This window comes from Fringilla coelebs, assembly GCF_963513975.1.
Source record: "Fringilla coelebs genome assembly, contig: SCAFFOLD_32, whole genome shotgun sequence".
Classification (NCBI taxonomy): domain Eukaryota; kingdom Metazoa; phylum Chordata; class Aves; order Passeriformes; family Fringillidae; genus Fringilla; species Fringilla coelebs.
The window spans coordinates 42924-50311 of record NW_028167319.1 but is presented as its reverse complement, the minus strand read 5'-3'; positions in this window follow the sequence as shown (position 1 = coordinate 50311).

The window sequence follows — 7388 nt, the reverse complement described above, 5'->3', positions numbered from 1 at the left end:
ATATTAGAGTATCTATTATTATATATATTACTATAGATTCTAGATTATTGTAAATAAATGAATTCTAGAATGTATTATGATACACAGACTGCCAGGACCTTTTCTTTTCTGCCCAGAGTCTGCAGGGCAAGAGGCAAGAAAGGGTGAAAAGGGTGCTTGTGCTCAGCAGCACAGTAGGCTGAGGGGTCCTGAGGCCCTGAAGGGGGAAAAGGGTGCTTGTGCTCAGCCGGCTGCCCAGGCGTGCAGTGCCGCAGGGAAAAGGGCCAGAAGCCCCTTGGCCTTTGGTGGTTCCGCTGAAGCCTTTGTGCTGCCCACAGAGCGGCTGGGCAGGGGCCGGAGCTGCAGGGATCCCTGCCAGAGCGGTGCCTGGAGATGGCCACAAGCCCCGTGCCAGGCAGGAAGCGCCATCCGTGTCCTCCTGCCCCTGTGCTGCTGGCTGCATTGCTGAGGGCCCCGAGGTGCCTCTGGCTGGGGCTGCTCCGGAGCTGCTGTGGGGCTGTGGCGCTGCTGCCGGGCAGCTTGGCCGGGCTGGGGGAGACCTCGATGGGCTGGGGCACTGGGAAGCCCTGAGCAATTGGGTGTCAGAGGCCATAAGCAGCCCCCTGGGAAGAAGCTGAGGATGCAGCACTGTGGTTTGTGTATCATAACACGGTTGGCTAAGGAAGCTTACACTGTAGCATGAGTCCAATAAGACAAAATCTTGAAGGATTGGGTTGAAAACATAGATATCCTAGTTGGCAGTGTCTTATTGGCCAACAAATCCTTAAAAGCTCTTGTAACTAGAAATCTTGGCAGCCTTGTGAGCCATGCAGTGGAGATGGGAGCCAAACTCACCCTTCCTGTCTATGTAGAAGATGAGGAAACGGCCTCATCTAAAAAACTCAGTGGTCCGCTCTCTAGCTCGTTCCAATCTCCTTCAAATCCCCCGAAGCGTGATTTAGCTACAAACAGATAACAAGGACTCGTAATGCTGGCTCTTTGACTCCAAAGCAGCTGCTTTAGAATCTTTCATGTAAACCTCTGTAGTTATGGGCCAGAAATGTATCATTTTAAGCAACTTTCCCAACTGACTTGAATGGAGGTTTGTTTGAAGGGTATTTGAAGAAAAAGCCTCCCAGCAGAGGTCTGGGTTTTGGCCTAGCTGTGTCTCTGCTGATTGTGAAATATGCCACCAGCTGCAGAGGTTTCTGGGCTAAAAATACCATTGAGTCAATTGGACTTGCTCTTTTTGGACTAAAAAAGCTGGACCCACTTTCGGGGCAAATTTGGAGACCTCATCAATGGGTTGATGGAGCACCTAGGATTTTCCCAGTTGCTGAGGATGGTTCTCCAGGTCCCTGGTGTAAAAACAGGCTCACCAGCAGCTGCGCATCTGCAAGACGAGAAACAATTGTCTTGCTTTGAAAAGCTGGGTGTCTGCTTAGGAAAGCAGAAGCCTTCTATGAAATGGAAAATGTAAATCCCCTCCCTTCAAATGATTATAATTTAGACATTGAAATGCTCTCAGGGAAACATATGGGAATAGGACTGAGCCCGCAAAGGAGGGCAGCGTTTGCTGATGGTCTGAGCCCTTCCTAAAGAGCCTGTCGGGCTGTCTTACACCCCCGAGGCCAGGGATTCCTTCCAAGCTGGGCTACTTTGGGTGGGCTGAGGGCGGCCCCAGGACAGAAGGCAGCATGTGCAAGGGCTCTGGGTGGCATGGTCACCATGGCATGCAACGGAAGCCGGTGTCCAAGGGCCCTTTGTGACATGTGGGGAATAGAAGCTTGCCCGGGTGCACAGAACAGGCAACAGCGCAGAACAGGACAGAGTGGTGCCGTGAGGAGCCCCCGCACAGCGCACTCGTTCCCGTCTGAGCCGGAGCTTTTCCGCGGCATTGTTCCTGCGGCTGAGCTTGAGTCCAGAGCACAGGAATTGCTGACCCGTGGCCTTCTGAGGCTTCTATTCTGCAGCTGCCCTCACCAGCAGAGCGTGGGACTTGGTGCCTTGGAGCTTTTCCAAGGCATCTCTCCTGCAAGTAACTCCAGTCATGGACATGGAGCGAAGACCCCCGAGAGTGCCCAAGCTGGCCTGGGTGGAGGAGGAGGAGGAAGAAGGCCTTGGTGCTGCCCCAGCACAGGAGACTGAAGAGGTGGTGCCATTCCATCCACCACAGGAGGGTGAGTGGCAGAGCTGGGCTGCAGGGTTGGGGCCTGCAGCCAATTTGGCCCCATGCCATGCCATGCCATCCCCTGGGGACATGCCCACGGACAGGACGGAAAAGGGGACGGGCAGACACCCTGCAGTGGCTGTGCTCCATCCCCCTGGGGCATCCTGGGGCTCTCCCTGCCTGGGGAGCGCAGGGCTGGGCTGTGTTCTCCAGCCTCTCCTGCAGCCCCTCAGCTCTGGCTGCGCTCTCTCTTTGCCAGATGCAGCCGTGGAGCGCACGCCAGAGCAGGAGTCCAGCCATGGCTGCTTCCGCAGAACAGCGCAGGTACCTGCAGCCACCCCCAGCTGGGCTGGGCCTGCTGTCCTTGCTCAGCCGAGCACCGTGTGTGGAGCAGTCCATGCAACATCCCCGTCTTCTTGCCCTTCTCCTACAGTTTCTTATCAGCTTCATCCCGCGCATCCGGCAGGGAAAGACCAGCACCACAGGCACTGGGCTCAGAGCTCACTCTGAGCTCCTCGGACATGAGACCAGTGCCACCCTGCTGGATTTGCTCCTGGCTTCAATTCCCCCGTGAGTCATGTGGCTTCTCAAGCCACGCCTGCTGGTCCCTGGGAGCCTTTGAGGCCATGGCAGTGCACTGGGAAGGGAAGCACTTCTCTGCAGACGCTGGGGACATGGCTCCCTCTGGCAGCTTTCTGAGTCTCCCCGTGCCTTCTCCAGGGGCCCGCCGTGGTGAGCTACATTCACCAATGGCTCACGGCCAATGGTTCTGCCGAGCACAGGCTGGACAAGACCCTGCTGAACGTCACCAGAGAACACCCGGATGACGCGGTCGTGAAGCTCCTGCGTGAGGCCCTGTCCTGTGGCAGGTATGGGGCCCACCTGCCCAGAGGGCTCAGGGCTCCCCAGCCTGTCACCCTGTACAGCCAGTGCCAGGTGTCTGACCAACAGAGAGTTCCAGGGCCCTCTGGCTGCTGCCTTTCCCAGCCCTGTCATGTCAGCCCCCGAGCCTGCTGCCATGCTCCCTTGCCGCCCCTCAGGGCTCTGTCCCCACAGGGCTGGGCTGCCTGGGTGCCGCCGGCGAGGGCCAGTGGGCAGAGGCAGAGCCAGCGGTCAGCCCGGGCCCCTGTGGATGCCCAGGCCATGGTGCTGAGACCTGCCCTGAGACAGAGCTCTAACCCCACAGAGCTGCCACGGCCATGTGGAAGACCATCATGTGCTCGCCCAGGACTGCGGAGCCAGTGCTGCTGATCCTCCTGGATGTGCTGGGGAGCTGGCCACAGCGCAGCATGTGCACCTCTGCTGGGGACAAAACGCCTGTCTTTATCCTGGCTGTGAGTTTCTGCAACTGGCATTTGCTGGCCCCAAGGCCGCCTCTCCAGCAGCTCTCCATCCTCCTTCCCCCACTGCAACTCCCTTCCTCAGGCGCTGGACAGAAACCTGGCCAAGGGGCAGCTTCAGGCCCGCCAGGCTCCGTGCTCCCCCTGCACGGTCTCTCTGGGCCTCTCCCTGCCACACTCGGGCCCTGCCACACGGACACCTCAGCACTGAGCGCTGTCTCGGGGGGGCTTTGTCCTTTGCAGGCATCCGTGGTGATGTGGAAGATCCTCCAGAAGCCCCGCGTCCCACGTGCGGTGAAGGCATATTTCCCCCGCCTATTTGTTCATTTGCTCTTCCAAGTGTTCTTCAGCACTCTGGATATGCCAGAGGAGGTTGATACCTTCTGGAAAGAATGCCAGGAAGAGCATGGCCTTGCCACCAGCCCCAACAGGTGCTCCATCCCAGTCCTCCTGTCCCTGCCACGTGGCCTGCGAAGCAGCCAGCGCTGCCAGCGTGACCTGGGCTTTTCTCTGCACACAGGTTTGCAGTGCAGACCCTGAAGTCCCTGCTCTGCTGCCGAAAGCAGCACAAGGATGTGGTGGTGTCCATGGAACGCAAGCGTTGCTGGGACACGCTGCTCTGTGCTGACCCCCGCCCGGCCGAGAGGGCTGAGCCCGCGCCGACCCTTCTTTCCCTCCCGCCGCTCTCTCCAGCTGGCAGAGGACAGGAGCAGAGCGGCCGAGCACCTGCGCCGGGCCCTGCGCTACCTGCAGAGCCCACAGGAGCCCCTGCGAGAGGCGGCCATCCGGTTCATGGGTGAGCCATGAGTGCGCAGTCCCTCCCCGGACCGCCACAGCTCGGCCCCAGCCCCGCCTGCTGCCCCGGCAGCGCCACCCGGGCCGGACCCGGCGCCGTGGAGCCCCGCCCGGCCTCAGTGCTGCTGCCGCCGTCTGGCAGCCGTGGCCTGGGGCGGCAGCGTGCGGCAAGGGCCGGGCTGAGCCCTGCCGGGCCAGCAGCGCCGTGTGGCCACAGCGCCGGCAGCGCCGCTGGCAGGGAGCTGTGCCGCTGGGGCCGTGACAGGCTCTGTGTTCACAGGGATGGCCGGGCGGCACCTGAGGGGGCAGCAGCAAGAGCTCCTGATGATCTGCAGCGATGAGTGAGGGCAGCGGGCTGAGCGCGGGGGCTGGTGGGGGAAAGCTGCGAGCCCTGCCCCGGCTGCAGAGGCCTCTGCTCCCGTGAGCAGAGCACACTGAGATATCAGATCCACGTGTGCCATTCGTGGCCAGCAGCTTCAGGCTGATCCCCTGGGTCCCTGCTCCCTCCTGGCCATGGCAAGAGCCAGCTGGGATGACCTTGGCCAGGGGCTCTCCTGGCATCTCCGAAGATCTGGGATCTGACCGTGGCTGTCCCTTGCAGCCCTTCAAGACAAAACAAATGATGTCAGCCTCACCACAGGGAGCCTGGCAATTCAAACACTCTGCATCCTCAAATCCCTTGACCTGGCTCCGATTCCATGTTCCAGCGGCTCCGAAATCACCTGCGCAGGACATGGAAGACACGGCCTCGGCTGTCACAGCTCGGCTGCCTGTTCTGCCAGAGCTCTGTGGAGAGCTGATAAGAGAGGCTCTTTTTGCTTAGGCCACCTGAGTCAGGAGGCATTTTCTTTCCCTTCAAGAATGTTCTTTTATTTTCTTTTTTTGTTTGTTTTCCTTTGCAATGTAAATATAGACTGTGGTATACTACACAAGATCCCAGTATCTTTCTTTTGCTGCCCAGGGTCCGCAGGGCATAGGGGAGGAGGGGGAAAAGGCTGCTTCTGCTCAGCCAGCTGCCCAGGCGTGCAGTGCCGCAGGGAAAAGGGCCAGAAGCCCCTTGGCCTTTGGTGGTTCTGCTGAAGCCTTTGTGCTGCCCACAGAGCGGCTGGGCAGGGGCCGGAGCTGCAGGGATCCCTGCCAGAGCGGTGCCTGGAGATGGCCACAAACCCCGTGCCAGGCAGGAAGCGCCACCCGTGTCCTCCTGCCTGTGTGCTGCTGGCTGCCTTGCTGAGGGCCCCGAGGTGCCTCTGGCTGGGGCTCCTCCGGAGCTGCTATGGGGCTGTGGCGCTGCTGCCGGGCAGCTTGACCAGGCTGGGGGAGACCCTGAGGGGCTGGGGCAATGGGAAGCCCTGAGAAATTGGGTGTCAGAGGCCATAAGGAGCCCCCTGGCAGCTGCCTTGTTCCTGCCAGAGCTGACTTGCAAGGTGGATCCTGGACACCCTGGAACTAACAGCATCTGTGTTGTTGGAAACCGAAAGGCAGGCAATTCTCAGACCTTTGTTCTTGCCAGGAAAGCTTAGAATTAAAGACAGGATTTGATCAGAGACCTTGGAAAGGGCTTCCAAACTTAGGTGCTAGAAGCGAGAATGTGGATTTTTAGTTGATAGCAGAGTCACGTGGAGGAAAGTTGAAGTGGAGGAAAGAGTTTCAGGGTTTTCAAGATCTGGAAAAAATGAAAGTAGTTAACAATGGTAAACAAGAAGCTTAGAATGCAGTGCTGTAGGTTTGTGTGTCACAACACAATTGGCTAAGGAAGCTTACACTGTAGCATGAGTCTAATAAGACGAAATCTTGAAGGATTGGGTCCAAAACATAAACATCCTTGTTGGCAATGTCTTGTTGGCCAACAAATTGTTATAAATGATCAAATTGGCAGCCAAAGCATTAAAAAAATTTAACAATGATTTATTAGATCAATACCAAAATATAATTTTGAAAAACCCACCACAGCCAAGGCAGTGTCAGTTTTGGAATTTGGCGCTGGGTGAACCTGGATCTGACTGACAGAGTGCACGGGTATTGGAGATTCACCCCGACTCTTTCATGCATCCAGCTTATATCCCATTTATTCTCCCTGAGGCAGAAATGACAGAAGGTCCTTTTGTGTCCCTTCACATGGGACCATACGGATACAAAAGCCAGTCCAGGTGTCCGAATGGCTGACTGAGCTTCTTCTGGGTAGTCTTCTTTCGCATGTAACAGAGTGGTGCCGGTACTCGAGATGGTAGATGCAATCTCCTCCAGGTGCAGGTTCCTGTGAAGGGCTCAAACATTCCTGGGAAATAGACACTCATGGCCCGGGAAGGCTTCATTCTTAAGTTAACAAACTTGATATTATCTTAACGTGTTCGGGAACTAATTGAATAGAAATAAGACTCTGCTCCCAGCCAGGCTGGTCAAAGACATGAGTTGGATTTTACAATATTTTCTATACACACATATATACAGCATGAATTAACTCTAATATAGAACATGACCCTTTCCAATGAACTGTTACAGGTCCCGCACTGTATCCCCACCTGCGGGGATACAGCTGGGAAATTCTCAGCTCCAAGCTGTGATCCCGACAGCTGTTTTCCCTCCAGCAGCGAATGAGACAGGCTTCAAGGACTCTGAGCGATCTGTCTGTGCTTCCACAGAAAATTTTCTGAGCTCTCCTGCCTCCACTCCATGCATCTCTCTGGGCAGAGCCATCCTGGCCCTGCTCGGCCCCTAGCTGCCGCCCACTGCCTCTGTCCTCCCCCTGCCCGCTCCTCTGCAGGCAGAGCCAAATCCAAAGTCTCCCCACCGCCTGTATCTGGAGGCTGGGGAACTAAAACTAGCGAAAACCCTGGGAGAGGCTTGGGGGAGGAATTTATAGGGAAAGAATTCTCAGATCTGCAAAGCAATCTGCCCGCCTGAGCCCAATCTGAGGGGGTGTCTTCCCGGGAAGGGGAAGCAGTGGGAGGAGTGACCCCCACCGCCCCTCGGCCAGGCAGAGCTGATCCAGAGCCCGCCTGGGCAGACCCCGCCTGCACAGCCTCAGCATAAGATCCAGCCGCAATTTGTTTGGGAGAGGGACAGTGCACAGAAACAGCAGCCCCTGATTTGCAAAGCCTCCCCAA